This window comes from Nanorana parkeri, unplaced genomic scaffold, assembly GCF_000935625.1.
Source record: "Nanorana parkeri isolate BGI_ZX_2015 unplaced genomic scaffold, ASM93562v1 scaffold563, whole genome shotgun sequence".
Lineage (NCBI taxonomy): Eukaryota > Metazoa > Chordata > Amphibia > Anura > Dicroglossidae > Nanorana > Nanorana parkeri.
Window position 1 is genome coordinate 545,896 of NW_017306831.1, and position 8,886 is coordinate 554,781.

Consider the following 8,886-nt stretch of genomic DNA (forward strand, 5'->3'; position numbering starts at 1 on the left):
AGGCGGGCTGTGGCACGGGCGGCTCTTCGATTGGCCGGGCGGCTCTGTTACTAGGGCGAATTACTCAGGCGCCATTTTGTATGTGGAGAAAGTCACATCGCTGAGGCGAGGAGGGGCCGTGAGGGGAATGTCGGCACCGGACACTCCCTGAGTGGTTAAAAATAGTATTATTTTTGTTAAAAATATTAAAAAGACCTCAACCCACACACGGAAAACAAATGCGCCCACAAGGTACACACACTTACATAAACAATGATTGAAACAATATATTTGAGTCTATTATTAAATGTTTTCACACAAGATTCAGGTTTCTAACTTGGAAGAGAGTTTTGGGTGAATCATGTATGCAAACATTTATGGATAGACCCCCCCTAGGGCAGGGGTAGCCAAACGTGGGCCCTGCAGCTGTGGTGAAATAAGTCCGTTCATGCATCTGCCCCTGGGAATCATGCCTGAGGCTGTCAGTCTTGCAATGCATCCTGGGACTTGTAGTTTCAACACAGCTGAAGGCCCAAATTTTGGCTAATGTCGGCCTAGGCCAGTGGTGGCGAACCTTGGCACTCCAGCTGTTCCAAAACTACAAACCCCAACATGCATCTGCCTCTGGGAGTCATGTCTGTGACTGTCAGAGCCTTGCAATGCCTCATGGGACTTGTAGTTCCAAAACAGCTGGAGTGCCAAGGTTTGCCACCACTGGCCTAGGCCATCATTTATGGTTTACTCTAAATTGATGCGCTGTGGAGGTTTTTATAGCATGGCCTGTAGACATTATCTGCTATCGAGTGTCTCCGCAGCGCCTAGACCACGGTGATATCACAATCCTGGCGAGATCCTGGGAATGACGAGGATCCCAAATCTCGCATCAGACTCTCCTGACCCATTTCAAGGTTTCTCCTCGTAGGATTTGGGATCTCACCGGAAGTGTCATGGCATCACCTGGGCCATCCGGTGGTAAGAGAAGTATATTTATTTTGTAATGTTTTTATCTTCCAATGGTAAGACGGCGGTCTGACTATGGAGAACCTGGATATTAGGCTGGCACCTTCTACGCAGAAAGGAATTCCGGGAACCCCTTGTGTTGTTATGAGGGTAAACGGGTCCAGGATTTGAAGCGTCACACCGTACTATTCAACTCCGGATATGAGTTTATTCCGAAGACAAATTGTTTGCAAAGCCAGCGCGTTTCAGGGACTGTGTGAAATGACAACAAAGGCCCCATTTAAAATGACATCCTACAAACAGATAATTGCTGGTGTTCTATCATGTCATAAGCAGCTGGGTCAGCGGCTCCAAGTCCAGAACTCTTACGGACTGCCACGCATGCACCAGTCCAGACATCTCATCTGGTGGGTCCAACAAAGCTCCCATGCCGCATGTTTTCACATATAATAATCACACACTCGCACGCCGTAGCCATCAGATGTCTGGACTGGCGCATGCGTGGTAGTCTGTAAGAGTCCTAGACTTGGAGCCGCTGATAAGCTACGTTGGTCTGTGAGATTTGTGGACCTGATGCCGCAGTGCATTTGCACGCACGCATGGGCGAGCCCTTCACACGCCCCTCGGAAGTCCAGTAAAGTCACGGGTCTGATGGAATGATAGATCACCGGGTTTTATTTTATGCATACCTTATTTTTCTTTTCTTCTCCATTCTTCTCACAGCGGCCATTTGAACTAAGAGCAGATGAATCCATCTCCCTTTACTTCCTGGAACTCTGGCACGTGTGACTAGGACATGCGACCATGCACATCATCTCTGAGGAGGAAAATGCCTTTCCCTGAGATCTCCTGCGGTAACAGAGATTTCCCAGCAATGCTCTGCTGATGTCACCTTCCCAGGATGCAACGCTTTGGCACAATTGCATCACTAATGCCCAAGAGGACCAGGAAGCGGAAAATCAGTCATTGTAAGTAAAAGAAAAATATGTTTCACTAATGAATGCGAGGGGATTTCATATCAGGGAAGAAAACAAAAATGGTAACCGCATAAAATGTATAACCAGCCTCTAGAGCAGGGTGCACATGGGAAGGCTGACAACAATACAAAACACAAAAAGGTCCCCAGCACACCTGCCAGCAACAAAACAAATAGCCCGTCTAACAGTATGCGTTAAAGGAGAACTATGGGGTCAGGGCTTTTCCCCATAGTTCTCCTTGGGGTCACGGGAGGACACAAACTAGCATCCTCCCGTCACCCAAAGCTCAGTATATAGGGAGCTACAGCTCGCGGTATACTGAGACGCCGCAGCTGAAACGGATCCCGACAATTATGTCTGGATCCGCCCAGCTGCGTGAGTGACAGCTGGCTCTGCCTATCTAGAGGCAGAGCCAGCTATACCCGCCCCCTCCCCCGTCCGTTCCGCCACTCAGCGCTGGGTGATCGGAGCGGGTAATCCAGCCCCTCCCCTGTCACGGCTCTCTGCCGTGACAGGATCGAGAAGTGAGCGAACGCCGGTATGTGTTCCCTCACCTCCCGATCTACTGAGCCGACCTGTGACAGTCTCATTGTCACAGGTCGGCTAGAACTATGAGGTGAGTGAAAAGCACCCCCCTCATAGTTCTCCTTTAAAAGCAGAGGTTTTAGTTGCACAAACATTTGGCCAAAAATATGTGACTGCCACCGTCAAGGCACCTCCGTAAAGTGTGCGTTGACGGTGGCCTAACCCTTCTGAGAAGGAGTGGGCGGCCTCCTGGTACACCTGCATCTAATTTATCGACTTCATCAATATGCTCCCACTTGGAGACTCATACTAATATAGAGTTAGGACCACACTTTACAGAGGTGCCTTGACGGTGGCAGTGTGGCTACCACATATTTTTGGCCAAGTGTTTGTGCAGCTAAAACCTCTATTTTTTAACGCATACTGTCCCAGCCCCAATGTTTTTCTATTTTTTTTTTCAAACAAAGTTAGTTTTGTTACAGAAAGTTTATTGTAACTGAATCAAAGCAAATAAATTCTTACGGGAGTTCAGCTTTGGAGACAGCAGGTGGCGCTCAAGCACCGTCAATATAGCTGCCGAGGTTTTATTAAAGCCTGCCATCACTGTCGCCACCTAAAAATGCTGTTGGCCTGGCAGTCTCTGGCTCCAGTACTTTGAGACACTGACCCAATGCTGGAAAGCTGATCAGGGAAGTCGGAGTGAAGCCAGAACTCCTAACCTTCTTACGGGTTGCAGCCCGGTGCCCTAGAACCAAAGAGACCACAGCTTGAAGCTGTGATGCCAAGCATAAAGGTGGGGGATGGACTGGTACCCTGTTATGTATTGCTGCCATTGCCCGTTTGTTACCCACATTGTGTCACGGCTGTTGCCCACTGTAATGATGGAACACCCGTGACTACTCATTTCTTGCCCATGTACTCTCACAATTGCCAGTGTATTGCCCCCCTATTCACAAACTTGTCATCTTGTCACCATGACCCTAAAAACTCATATTTTGGCCACGTCCCTACTTTTTTGAGGTACATCAACATACGCCGATACTCCCCCCTTCCCCCTTAAGATTCTCAAACCCACAGGGTAGCAAGTGTCCCCAGGTATGGTCCCTTCAAAAATGTAAGAACCCTTCAGGACTGCAGGCATGCGTCTCTAACGATCTCTTACAAGGTGGCGGTCTCCGGGATGTTCAGCATGTCAGGAATTCTCTTTCCTTTAGCTTTGGAACCTCAAAAAAAAAGAAATCTGCTCCATTTCAAGGAGTGACACGGGTTATCTTTTCACTTTTCGACAATCACGTTCACGCTTGGCTTGCTCCATCTATATTTAGCGCTGTAGCGGGAGGTCAGGCAAAGGACGCGGAGTTCGGTATAAGTGCATCAACGTGTCAGTCTTCCAGCTTGCTATGCAGAAAATGCCGATCCTGATAACGTAGACTGTGGATCAGAGGCGGCGCTGCACCCCCTTGATTGCAAAGTACGGCTATAGGTCACTTGTCACCCTCCCATGTATGGAGCCCCGTGCTCCCTTAGAAAGGTGCGGCATTTTCCTCATTGCCTACATGTCATCCTATAGGCACTTAAAGGGACACAGTCACAGAGCAAATTGATGGATGTGTCTAGGCATTACCCAAATTTACCCACAATCCTCCCCCTTCTAGATCATGCCCGGCATTATTTGTCTTTTACCCCGTTACTGTAGCCATAAATGGGTGTTTTTTACTCCATCACGTGACCAGACTACTAGAATTGCTGTTGGGAGATCAAATCTTGTTGATGTAGGCGTGTCCCTCCCCCTCCCCCCCCAGAACTACATCACCCAAGATCTGTTTCACAATGTATGCACGGGGAGAAGGACAGGGAGGGGTTTGGGAAGAATGGAGTTCTGTAATCCAACGCTGCTTAGGATTTGAGTGCAGCAAAGGTATTGCGCTAATCCAGTACAAAGATAACCGCACGCCGTGGGTCCTCTGTAACATATTCAAACCTTTATTATAATCTACACTACAACGCTCCACATCAGAAGAGAAACGCTCTTACGCGTTTCAGCCGAAAGGGCTTAATCGTAGAGATTATTATTATTATTATTATTATACAGGATTTATATAGCGCCAACAGTTTGCGCAGTGCTTTACAATACGGAGTTGTCAGTCCAGAAGGAAGTAAGGAGCTCACTGGATATTTGGTAGATCAACAGGTGTTTTTTTGTAGTTGCAGCATATTTAAAAAGGGAAACGTTCATGTATTGCAGAGATGTAACTCTGTTTTGGCAAAGGCCACAAAAAGCAGCCTCTGGACCCTCTCCTACAATGTTCCTGGCAACACAGCACTAACAGAATCAGCCTCCTGGCCTTTCAGCCCCAGTAATCCAGGACCCCTTCCCCATCTCAGACCAACAGAACTCATCCTTCTTTCTCCACCCCGGCCCTGTCAGTACAGAATCCATCTCATGCTGGGCACACACACCTTACAACCATCGTAAGACTTTTGTCTTGCGATGGTTGTAAGGTAATTAAAGAAACGTACGATCTGCCCATCTTGGACAGGCAGATCGTACTTGCGATGATCACAAGCCGCGCCCCCCTGAGGGGCGGGCTTCCGGTGACTGCAATGCCGAACAGGCAGTGTGCGCTTGCGCACACCGGCCTGTCCGGCTTTTATCTTACGAACATGCTACACACCCGCCGAACATCGTATGATGCTCGGCGGGTTTTCAAACATGTTCCGAAGATAAAAGTCGTGCGACCTTACAGTAGTAGAGGTCGCACGCCTTCCACACACCTTACGATAATCATACGATCGCGGGATTTCCCGCGATTATCGCAAGGTGTGTGGGCACCTTCACGGTCCCTCCCCTCATCTGTCTGTATCCCCATATCATTGGCCCTTAGCCTAACCTTGAAACAGCCAACCTACAGCGGAGTTTGAACCTACACTGGAATGAAGTCACAATCTGGCCCAACATGGACTGCACCACATTGACTTAAGTCTTTGACTGAGGGTGCCCTCTACAAGTAGATAGATAGGACGGAGAGGAAATGACTGAGAAGGTGTAAGCCCTCGTTCACACCTGAACGTTTTGTAGCGCGTTCTACGCTCGACGAACGCTCTACAAAACGCTCAAAAATATAAATCCCATTGTATTCAATGGTCTCGTTCCCACCTTGGCGTATTTCCGCCCGTCCCTAACGCGCTACAAAACGGCCCACGCCTGAAAAGGTACAGGTACTACTTTGGGCCGTTTTGTTGCGCGTTTCCATTGGGATACAGCCAAGCAGCCTTCGTGTGAACGAGACCTAAATCTCTTTCATTGGTGATTGACACATCTTGATGCCGCTTTGGTGTATCTCTAGGCAAACATTTTTTCTTCCACTTTTAGGTTGGATTAGACCAGGGTGGGCAACTCTGGCCCTCCAGCTGTGCTTGAGTACAAATTTCATAATCCTTCTGCTTCTGGGAGTCATGCCTGTGGCTATCAGAGTCTTGCAATTTTACAAAAAACGGATGGTCACAGTTGCTCACCTCTGGGTTAGACCCCATGTAAAGATCATATTGCTCCGTTTCCCTATTGGGGAGATTGGCCCCTTTGGTCTAAAATCACCCCTGGTGACCACTGTCACCGTGAAAGAATTTGAAGGGAAAATCCAAAATTGTAGGGTTGTCTCCAGAAATAGAGGTGAGGGGGATTCTCTCACTGTGGACACCTGTCCCAGGGACAGCTGTTTAAGAGGGAGATTTCTTCTACAGTAACTTCCTGCCGCATCTCAGGGACAGGAAGTGAAGGCAAAAATGTTCCAGAAACAAATCTTGGGAGTGTAACACTTTTTTTTTCCTGCATAAAGAATTAAAATGTAAATCCATTATGGGCCCAATTTTTAACCTTTGGCTATAGTAAAATAAGCTAAAAAGTGTAGTTGGCTGGTGCAGCCCAAAAAAAATACGGGGAAGGAATCGTAAGAGTTTTTGTCATGAATCCTTTCAAATGGGAATAAAAAACACGTGTGCGCAGGAGTAAGAGGATGCAGAGACACTTTTGCAAATGTAACCATGGATGGTATATATGGGTTATGGAAGCGCTGGAAATAGAAGGAAGAGTAAGAAGTACTACCAGCCACCAGAGGGCGCCATAACCTAGATAATCCAATATGGAAAACCAGTGAGATACAAAATGTAAAAAGAAGGCACAATAAGCAAGTTGGCTTTTTTTATTCTTTATAATTTATGTCGGGAGTATAATAAAAAAGGATCTAAAGTTAAACGGGTTAATTTGCATTTAAAAAGCCACAAAAGCAGATTTTCTTTTTCCCCGATATGGTTTATAATATTATGTTCTGAATCTTCTTAATATTATCTATAACAGAGATGTTGGTAAGAATCTGTGCAGCTCCCCGATTCCCTTTCATCAAATCTCCAAATTTCTGGCATAAAAAAAAAATATTTTAAGTCATATTTTCGTTCTCTTGCAGAGCTACGAGCACTGGTGCCATCATACACTTTCAATGGTGTTTTGCCCACTATATATAAGTACACAATGAATGGTGATGTTGGGTCCAGCGGGTGAAACCACACTGGGGTACTTGCTATTGCAGTAGTCCTTGATCATTGGGTCGCAGAGTCCCTCCTGCCAGGCTGCAGTTTTCCGTTTCGGGCATGAACTGGCACATCGAAGAATCCTGCCTTAAGGTGCTCATACACCTGCCGATTATCGTACGATAATCGCGGGTGTTCCCGCGATCGTACGATAATCGGCAGGTGTATGGAAGGCGTGCGACCGTTTCTACTGTACGGTCACACGTTGTTTTTTTTCTTCCGAGCACGCTCGAAAACCAGCCAAGAATCATACGATTTTCGGTGGGTTAGTGGCGTGCTCGGAAGACAAATGCCGAATGGGGCGGTGTGCGCACGCGCACACTGCCCCATCAGCGGGGAGGCCTTGCGGTGATCGGAAGTACGATCTGCTTGTCCAAGATGGGCAGATCGTACGAGATTTTAATTACCTTACAACCATCGCAGGATGAAAGTCGTGCGACGGTTGTAAGGTGTATGGGCACCTTTAGTTCATGATTTCTAAGCCCTCAGTATCGGTTCTAATTCTGTATGTAGGGATTTTGCACAGTATCACTTCTCTTGTTTGCACAATTTCCCGTTAAAGTGGGGCCTTCGGGAGTTCCTTGGAGTAATGGGCCCGGGCCAGATGCCTTTCTTTCTTTTATTAAGGCGGACCCGCTCCAATTCTTCTAGTCTGCGTAGAACTGACAAAAAGGTTTTGGATGGGGTTGGGCCTTAAGCTAAACAGCCTAAGCTATCCTGCCCCAGCCAAGGTGACCTTTATCGTATCAGAATGGACGTTCCCTTGAATGGGACTCCACTTAAGGGTTGGTCCAGTAGTTCATGTGTGAGCCAGTTAAACATAGCATCAAGGCAGACTTGTGCTAGCTGTGTCAAAGCTGATGGGTTATAAATACAGCATTCTGCGAATGAAGCGGTTGCTGGCGTCGCTCCCTCTTTGTGACCCGCTAAGTGACAGACAGAGCGTGCCAAGAAAATTCTTCTGGTGAAGGCCTGCAATGGCTCCTCCGCCCACAGAGAGCATCGTCTTCCAAGTGTCAGTGAAAGATCAAATTGATTTGGAGATCGCATCTCACCTCGTTCCTGGAAGTAAAATGCAAAAAAAAGACGTTTGGGCTTCTAAAATTTGCCAGGGTGACACCACCCAACAACAGACGGGCCAATGGCAGAGTTAAATGAGAACTGAGGGGAGTGATTTTCACTCGACCTCATAGTTTGAGCCAACGTGTGACAATGAAACTATCACGCGTCGGCTCAATAGATCGGGAAGTGAGCGAACACGTACCGTCGCTCGCTCACTTCTCGATCATGTTCCTGCAGAGCCGTGACTGTCACTCACAGCTCGCTGCAGTGATTCCCCCTCCAGCGCTGACTGGATGAGCGGACAGGGGAGGGGGCGGGTACAGCTGGCTCTGCCTCTGGCCTGCTTGTCATTCTTATCCAATTCATTTAGTACTTTGAACAAGAATGTTTTTGACTTTGCTGCCTATGTTCATTGTTATGGTAACAGTCAAGAAAGGATGAGCTTGTGCATCAGACAACTGGAAAGCAGACGGGTTAAAATGGGAAGATCTTAAAGAGGTCCTGGAATTATGGAAAGCAAACACTGACCGAGCATACCTTGTTGTACTGGGTTGTTGTCCCTGGGGGCGACCTTGGAAGACAAGTTGGATGTGCAGGCAACATGGGTGGAGTTGCCAGGAGTATGCATGTTAAAGCCTATGGAATGGGGAGAACAAAGCATAACCAGATACCCACAACAGTGCCTTCTCTTGGAGGAAAGGCTGAAAGTAGAACTCTAGGCAAATAAAATCTTAACCTTTGCAGAGGGGCTGTGCCCCCCCCCCCCCCGATCATTAGAGTTCTGTTTTTCAAAAACAGT